Raw genomic sequence first — 8,993 nt, 5'->3', positions numbered from 1 at the left:
GGCCCAAAGGTGACCACAGACACATGAGCAAGCTCTGCAGAGCCCCGCTCAGGTCAGTAGAACCTCCCAGCCAACCCATACACTCAGGAACAAAACTAAATGTTTACTGTTGCCTAGTCCCAAGGTTTTGTGGTTGTCATATAGCATTACTGTGGCAACAGACAACTGATACCTTTGTATCTACTAAACCTCTTCCACATGCCCATTCTGGGCAACTAGTCAATCCCTTCTCTGTGTTCTCAGGACACTTAGTTATACAATATACTCCACATTCTACTGTTGCAAGTTTCCTATTGAATTGTTACCATTTATTTTAAGCAAGTATTTACATGTCTATCTCCTTGCTCATAAGCTCTTTGGAGAAACTGGTTTTGGTTTTTTCTTTTGTAAATTTGTAAATAATTGTTAGTTTTCTTTTGTGTCTGAGAGAGACAGGGTCTCACTCACTCTATCACCTAGGTTGGAGTGCAGTGGCACAATCGCAGCTTACGGCAACCTCCACATCCCAGGCTCCAGCAATCCTCCAACCTTAGCCTCCTGAGTAGCTAGGACCATGCGCCACCATGCTCAGCTAATTTTTTGTATTTCTAGTAGAGATGGGGTTTTACCATGTTGTCCAGGCTTAAACTTCTGAGCTTAGGTGATCCACCCACTTCGGCCTCCCAAAGTGCTAAGATTATAGGCAGGAGCCACAGTGCCCAGTCAAGAAGGGGTGATCTTTTGTATATCTTTTTGAGCCCACACTTGGCACAGGGTATGGTACAGAGAAAAAGCTAGTTAAATATTTAGCCTGTAAAAATACTGACTTAACAACGACCACCTATAATGGGTTCAGTACTACGCTAGAGGCCAGGAATTGAAACACGAAAAGACCCAGTGTCTGAGCCCCAGGAGCTGCAATGGAGAAAAGAACTTTGGTAGAGAACTGCAAACAAACAAACAAAAGCAAGAAAGGAAAAGGAATTTGGAGGATGAGGAATACCACTCAAAATATCTGTGACATATTGCTTAAGTTTTAGAAGTTTTGTTTTCCACATTTGGATCATTAATCCACCTGGAGTTTAGTTCCATGCATTATACAAGTAGGGATTTGGCTATCCCAGTAGCGTTTAAGGAATAGCTAACTTTTTCCCCTGACCTGTGATGCCAAATCACAGCAGGTTTCTACATGGCTGGCAACTCTGTTTGGCTCCATGAAGCTTTGTTGACCCCGGAGCAAACACACTACCTTTCTTATTTACCATTGTTTTATAACAAGTTTTGTATCTGTAGGACAAGTCACTCGGCCTTACTCTTTTCTTCAAAGCTTGCTTGGCTATTTCTGGCTCTTTATTTTTTTCATATACATTTTGCAGTCCGCTTGTGCAGTTATAACACACACACCACCATGCACACTCGTGTTGTCAAAAAAATTTTTGGAATTGTCATAGGTCATTTGGGAAAGAATTTACATCTTTAAAAATGGAATCTTCCTATGAAATTCACCATTTATTAGATTTCATTTGCCCTTTAAATATGCCCAGGTTACCCACTTGGCCCAAAACACCATGATTCCTCTCCTGGATAACCTCAGCATCTCGCTAAACAGCCTCTCTGCCGCACATCCCCTCCCACACAGTCTGTTTTCCATAAAGAAGACGGGGTGGTGGTGGTGGTGGCGGAGTTTTTAAAGACGTAAATCAGGTCGTGGCACTAAAGTCCTAAAATCGCCTTGTAGCGCCAGTCTTGCCAAGCTCCACACTTTAATTGGGTAAATGAGTGCGTGAATGGATGCTGGCTACGCCAGGCCCCGGGAATAAAGAAATGATAAAGAAGCAGTCCCTTAAGGGAAACCCAAATGGAAAACAGTGGCCCCGGCCCGCGCAGAGCCCCACACCACGGTGAGGATGGGCTTGCAGTTCTCCCGGAGCCGGGGCGCGGTTGCTAAGCCAGAAGCGAAGTCGCGCGCGCGGGGCGGGGCCTGGACCGGGAGGGCGGGTCCCTGAGCCTCGTAGCTCCCGGGCGCGGACGCGCGCTCGCAGGCCCGCACGAGGACGCGCTCCGGGGACGCGCGAGGACACCGTGGCGGGAGAAGCGTTTCCGGTGGCGGCAAAGACAGCACTGAGCGGGACTTGCGAGCTGCGCACGCTGCGGCCCGGGGGAAGCGGTGAGTCGCGGAAGACAGGCAGAGCCAGGTGGGTGGAAAACGCGCAGGGGGCCCGGCGGAGGCGCGCAGGCTCGGGCAGGCTTGGGCCGTGCACCTGCGGGCCGGCTGCCGGGAGACCCCAGGCTGGGAGGTCGGAAGCCCCTTCGCGGGCCGGGGATGCCTCGGGCCGGGGGGTCCCTGCACCTGGGGATCCCTGCCATCCTGCTGCCGGACAGCACCCCGCTTCCAGCATCCCGAGGCCCAGCATCCCGTGGGCTTCCTCTCCGGTGGGGAGAGCCCTCCGCCGCGTCCCCGCGCGCCTGGCCGCGCGGTCTTCGGCGCCTGCGTGGCGAACTCGCCGCGGGGACACCAAGATGGCTGCGTCGGGGACAGCGGCAGCCAGGTGGCCGGGTGCCTGATCCCGCGCTCCGCGCTCTCAGCTTTGCCTCCTGGTGCTGGGGTCGGAGGGGAGACCACCTGGTTCCTGTTCTGGAACTCGCAATCCAGTAGGGAGGTGATGTGCAAGGAAGTAGATTCTTGGAATAGTAGTTGCTTTTTCCCTGAACTTTCACATCTGTCACAGGTCTCTAACCTGCCCAGAATGACAATAAACAGTCTACTAAGTGCGTGCCAGGTGACTTAGGTCCATGTAGTTTTACACTCTTCCAGCCCTGCGAGGTACTGGGTTCCAGATGAGAAAACTGGGGCTTAGAGAGGTTGAGTGCCCAAGGTCACACAGCTGGCCATCCATAGTCCAAGGCCATCTGAGTCTCAGTCGTAAATGCTGCGTTCTCAAAGATGCTTTTCCTTGGCTATGCTGCCGAAAATTGCACCCCCATTCCTACACACACCGTTTGTAACACAAACTCTGGATTTTTTCTTTAGTGTCTTTTGTCACTAGTTGAAATTAAAGGTGTTTACTTGTTTCCTTCTCCTCCTGTGAACAGGGCCTATTTTGTCTTGCACAGCCTTTCTGTCCCCTGCACATAACAATTGCCTGCACCAGGAAGGCCCTCAGTGAATATTTGTTGGCTGCCTGAATGAAAAAGCCTAGCGCTGCTTGACTCCAGAGCTTGGGCACTTAGCTGCTCCGTAGGCAACTCTTTTCTGAGTCCCCATAGCTTTTTCCTTGTGCATTTCTCACAGTCCTAGTCCCTCTTCTGCCTTGACTTCTAGATTTTGACTTGGGTGCCTCTGGATTCTCCCTTCTTTGTCCATCCCCCGTTTGATCTGCTTCAGTGTTCCCGGCATTGTTATAGGTGCCCAAGGAGGATGCAGGTAAATGAGGGGGCTTTGCAGCTCCTACAGCTTCAGACTTGATATAAAAGATTAGAGGGAACTGTTTGGGAGGATGAATGGGGTGGCTACCAAGAAGTTCTGGAACCTCAAGCAGGTTCTTTCTCTCCTCAGCACTGAGCAGGTGTCTCACTTTCAAAAATACAGCGTTTGGGCCAGGCGCGGTGGCTCACGCCTGTAATCCCAGCGCTTTGGGAGGCTGAGGCTGGCGGATCACGAGGTTAGGAGATGGAGACCATCCTGGCTAACACGGTGAAACCCCGTCTCTACTAAAAATATAAAAAATTAGCCAGGCGTGGTGGCGGGCGCCTGTAGACCCAGGACCCGGGAGACTGAGGCAGGAGACTGGCATGAACCCGGTAGGCAGAGCTTGCGGCGAGCCGAGATCGCACCACTGCACTCCAGCCTGGGCGACAGAGCAAGACTCGGGCTCAAAAAAAAAAAAAAAAAAAAAAAAATACAGTGTTTGGCAGTAAGGAGCTATCAGCTCCCATCTCAGCTCAGTACCTGTTCAAAGGTTAGATTGAGGCTTTCAGGCCACATGGATGTTCAGAAGAGGGATGATATCTGTGGTTACAGTTGTCAGAGAGAAACCTGTGTGGCAAGGGGTGTCATAATTCAGGATCAGTGAAATGTTTAGCATGTTCTTAATTTTCTGTAAAAGTTTTATGAAATCCCATGGGGATGGCTACAGAAAGGCACCGACTGGCAGGGATATCCCTTCCTGCTCCTCACTTTCTGCAAAGAAAGCTGAGAGGACAGCCAGGGCACAAAGGCCGTAAGAGCAGACCCGTCATCGAACTTTGTTGTTCTGGAAGCCTTACACTGAAGTCAGGCATCTGTATCCTGTTGTGTAGCAGTGGTGAGCTGCATTCGGTTAGAGTAGAAACATGAGTGTGACCAATTTTTCCTTTGTGGTTAAAGGTAAGAAATCAGAAGTAGTGAATCCATTGTTTTAAAAAGGGGGGAACAAAGGGCTGTTGTCCAGAAAGTGAAAAATCATTAAGTTAGACCATGTATCAAACCTGCACTTAATTACACAAAGTTCAAAGTTACTAAGTTTTTCTTTAGCAGCTGTTAATTTGTAAAGTAGTTTTATAGACTTTGGTATATGGCATCCCTGAGTTGATTCTTAAAAATGGATGGTAAAACTTCATCCAAATATGTTTAAAATATTACAGTTGGGTAGTGTTTGTCATTTTTTTGCAAGCTGATACCACCATCTCAAATAGAAATCAATAGAATTTGTTTTAACTGGTAATAGCATCACCCATCCTAAGATACTGCTTAAGAAATCCACACCCATAGTTGATCTTGAGGACCGGAATATGAGCAGTGGTTGTAATGTTACATCAGTGTTTTTGGTGTTTTTGTTGTTGTTTGTTTGTTTGTTTTTTGAGACGGAGCCTCGCTCTGTTGCCCAGGCTGGAGTGCGGTGGTGCGATCTCGGCTCACTGCAACCTCTGCCTCCTGGGTTTAAGTGATTCTCCTGCCTCAGCCTCCAGAGTAGCTGGTATTACAGGGGCCCACCACTATGGCTGGCTAATTTTTTTGTATTTTTAGTAGAGACGGGGTTTCACCATGTTAGCCAAGATGGTCTTGATCTCCTGACCTCATGATCCACTTGCCTCAGCCTCCCAAGGTGCTGGGATTATAGGCGTGAACCACTGCGCCCAGTACATGGGTGTTTTAAAGTTAATAGAATAGTGGGATCTGCATGGGAGGGGAGGACATGGCAGTGGGAAGGGCAGGAGGCCTTGATTTTCCGTGTATTCCTGATTCTAGGTAGGCCCCACATCTCCATGCAGAGCTATCCTGGAATAGGGAAGCATATGCAACACAAATCCATTGCTGAATGGAAATACCCTTGGAATGAATCTAATGCTTTGCACAGAATTCAACTCTCTGATCTATAATTCGATCTCCTGTGTGACCACGCCCATAAGAAAGGGATACTGTATGCAGATGACCAGCCCAGACAGAAATCAGGGAATTTGCTTTTTAGGCTCCTTGAGTTAGTGTGATTGTCCTTGTCAGACACATGTTCTCTGGCCTCCAAAGACTCAGAATTGAGTTTCAAAGTCAGACAGAACTGTGAAGGCTGTGTCATCTTGGGCATGGCACTAAATTTCTCCGAGTGGCTCTAGAAAACAGGGGAAGATAACTTGGAGGGCTGTCATAAAGATTTAGCAATCTAACAATGCATGGAAAGCTTAGTGTCTGGGTGCTCCGTCATGTTCCCTGGACAGTGGACAGGAGTGATTGATGAGCTGTCTCACACCTGCCTGGCCCTACCTAAACAAACTGGGTAATCATACCCTGTCATAACTCTCAAAATACAGTAGTTTTAACCAACAGGCTTCCAGCTTAATAACGTAGTTATCATTGTTAATCTTTAGCCAAGATTAAAGGTCTTTATTACTAATTCCTGATAAAGCACATTCCCTGCTAACTTGTTTTCTACAATATTTTAGAAAATTCTTTTTTCTCGAGTAGTTAAGCATTTTCTTAGCATGCAGCTAAAAATTTGAAATTAAGTTTATCTTGGAGATAAATTCTTTTTCTTACATGTTTCTGATCATCTTCCGGAAGTTCAGGCAGCCATTCCTGGCACCAGGAGCTGCATTTATGCACAGGACTGTGGCCAGTAAGGACAGGAGCTTCCACTCGTGGAAAGCCAGCTTATTAATAATGATTGCACTTTTGTTTGGCACCTTAATAAAGATTAATAAAGGACTCTTAAACTCTTCAGTTTGCTAATCCTACCAACTCTATGAGCCAACTCTTACCTGTGTTTTATAGATGACAAAATTGAGGCTCGGAGATGTAAAGTAATTCACCCAGTCACATGTCTAGAAAGGAAATAACAGAATCAGGACTGAAATCTAGATTGTATTTGCTTAAGTCCAGTTCTCATTCCATAGGTTATCAGGGAGATTACGCCACAGGGCAGGGGGCCTCCATCAGCAGGGACCAGCCAGAAAAAAACAGCTGTGTGTTGGGTCTTTCTAAACCCAGGACCAAGCCAGTGTTGACTACATAAGAGGCCTTCAGTGGATACAGAAGGCGTAAGTTAATTTTGTTTGTGAATGAATAAATAAAAAGACTTTCAGAAATCTATTGGGATGAGGCTCCATGAAACTATATTTACTCAAAACCTTAGTTAAGAGATTGAATTTAAACAGTTTTTAATTTCTCTATGAGATTATTTCTGTCCCTTTTAAAGGGTGAAATAATTTTTAAACATATATCATCTGTAAAATAATCTGTTCATTTAAATGCAGTATCATGTCATAATTGTTAACAGTTCCAGATAGCCAACATCATTGTGAGAATGTCTTTATGTGATCAAACCTTAAAGTCATTTTTCTTCTTAGCGTAAGTGGCATCAGCCAACCACAGAATTTTTTAAGTCCCACTTTTTTCTCATACCCCACCAAAATTTCTTAATACTATTAAAATCCAAATATTTCTTTAAAATCATTCATGAAAAAGATTCGTAGAATTAACACCTCAATTGGCCAAGCACCAGGAAGCCACATTACAGCTATTGCAATACACAGAGACCATCTGTCACCAATCATTTCCTTCTAGCACATCTGTCCTAGGCCTTTTCTCTTCCCTCCACACCCCATTGCATCATTTCTTCAGCTCATGAAAACTGAGCTTGCTGGACATGAGAAACCTGCCAGTGTGCCGCTGTGTAAACCATAACATTTTGCTGCTGCCTTTCTGCAGTCCTGAAGCCAGCGAGTAACTGCTCAGTAAGCGTCTCTTCTACAGCTTCCCTGGGCCCCTCTGTGTCTGTGGTGGGCTGGGGCCTGCTCCCCTGTCTCCTAGCCTCTCTGAGTGCCTGAAGGCACCGCCCCAGCGCTTCTGCATAACTCTCAAAGCCTCAGGTGGACAGGGCAGAGAGAGCACCCTCCCCACTGACTGTCTCCTCACTCTCCCTGGCATCTCTCACTTGCTTCAGGTGCCATGAAGGTGATGAACCCACACACTCTGGAACACATTCTTTGGCATCCTGTGCCGTCTGGCCCTCTGAGGGACATTCTTCATGATCCTTGCCGCATCTGCAATGGGAATGCAAATATCTTATTCTCCAAAACTTTCTTTCGAAGCCTCTGTGGTTTCATGATTATTCACACTGTTCCCAGTGTCAACGCAAGGCTGTGCAGTATGACTTCCTCCAGCACAGTCTGCAGAAATCCAGAGTCGAGAAGCCTCTGTCCTAGCACTGCCCCTATCCTAGGTCATGAAAGACTGTGAGTGATGTTCAAGACACCTCTGTAACAAGATGTCTGATCTTTACCCAGTTTCAACCTTTCAGGCAAGCCTAGGGGCCATAATTTGCCAGATGGATGGCTACATAAACCAGACCACGGAAAAACGAAGGCCATTCCTGCACCATCACCCCCACCCCAGGACCTCGTTCCCTCCCCACAACAGTGCCCGTGGCAGCCCCGCCCCACCACCCAGCCCTGCTGACCTGTCAATACCAGGTGTGTGAAGCACGTGCCCTCAGTGCATCTCTGCCTTGCCCGGGGCCCGCAGGTATGCACTGGAATGCTACGGACCAACCAAGTCGCCTGGCCAGCCCTGATCCCGGCGAGGGGAATGGGGTGCACCCTGGGGATCCTCACAGGGTGGCCAAGGCCTTAGGGATACCAGCATCTCGCTCCCTGAATAGACTCCAGGCACAAAGCGGAGCCAGCCCAGGGCGCGCCTAGCACACCCTCCCCAGCCCAGGCCCCATGCAATAAGGAGTGCTCCATGTCAGCATGCTTGGTGGGCCCCATTGATTTTTAGAGAGGGGTTTTACTATGTTGCCCAGTTTGGTCTCCAACCTCCTAGGTCCAAGCAGTCCTTCCACCTCCGTCTCCCAAGTCACTGGGATTACAGGCACGCGCCACCACGCTCAGTGCTGTTGACTTTAATGTGAATAGGAAATAAGTTTTGGTGTTTGTTTTTGTTTTTTTTTTAAGTGGGACTCCTGTTTTTTAAACATGGATCAATTTATCTGGGGTGCAAGCTACTCCTGTGCTTGAAGGTGGAAGTAAGTTCATGCGTGAAAGAAGTCTTGTCTAATTGAAACACGGCATCACGGTTAATAATAAAATGTTATCTGATCTGAGATCAGCTGTTTTTGTGAGAATTCCTGATTAGTCTGCAGCATGTTTTTTGGGTTTTTTTAACTTCTGGAGGCAGAGGAACACAGATCATCAAATCCAGTTGGTAGTTCTTATGCCACTATAGTACAACTTGAAATCCTTTTTAAGTAGAGGAAACAGTGTTGTATTCATTTCCTATTGCTGTTATAACAAATTACTACATATTTAAGTAGCTTAAAACAACACAGATATATTATCTTAGAGTTCTGGAGGTCAGAAGTCTAGAACAAGTGGACCTTCCTTCTGGAAGCTCTAGGGCAGAGCCCCTTTCCCTGCCCTTTCCAGCTATTAGGGGGTGCAGCTCACAGCCCAGCATCACTCCAACCTCTGCTTGTTTCTACATCTGTTTCTTTGCCTCTGCCTCTTCTGCCTCCTTCTTTCTCTTATAGGGACCCTTGTGA

The 8,993-nt window shown here is 47.3% G+C and overlaps 1 protein-coding gene across 6 annotated transcripts in view; it reads left to right on the top strand.

Annotated features, from left to right (window-relative positions):
• Positions 1 to 1,913: 1,913 nt before the first annotated feature.
• Positions 1,914 to 8,993, top strand: part of SFXN1 (sideroflexin 1) — a 52,429-nt gene continuing 45,349 nt past the window's right edge. For 2 of the 6 annotated variants that reach the window (XM_010388364.2, XM_030927315.1), the window contains exon 1: positions 1,914 to 2,146. The gene's annotated coding sequence lies outside the window, so the exon portion shown is untranslated. Of the gene's footprint in view, positions 2,175 to 7,737; positions 7,924 to 8,993 lie in introns of all 6 variants that reach the window. The other 4 variants (XM_030927312.1, XM_030927310.1, XM_030927313.1 and 1 more) reach the window with 4 other exon arrangements.

This window comes from Rhinopithecus roxellana, chromosome 3, assembly GCF_007565055.1.
Source record: "Rhinopithecus roxellana isolate Shanxi Qingling chromosome 3, ASM756505v1, whole genome shotgun sequence".
NCBI lineage: Eukaryota > Metazoa > Chordata > Mammalia > Primates > Cercopithecidae > Rhinopithecus > Rhinopithecus roxellana.
The sequence above is the reverse complement of the archived record's forward strand: the minus strand, read 5'-3'. Positions and strand labels throughout refer to the sequence as shown.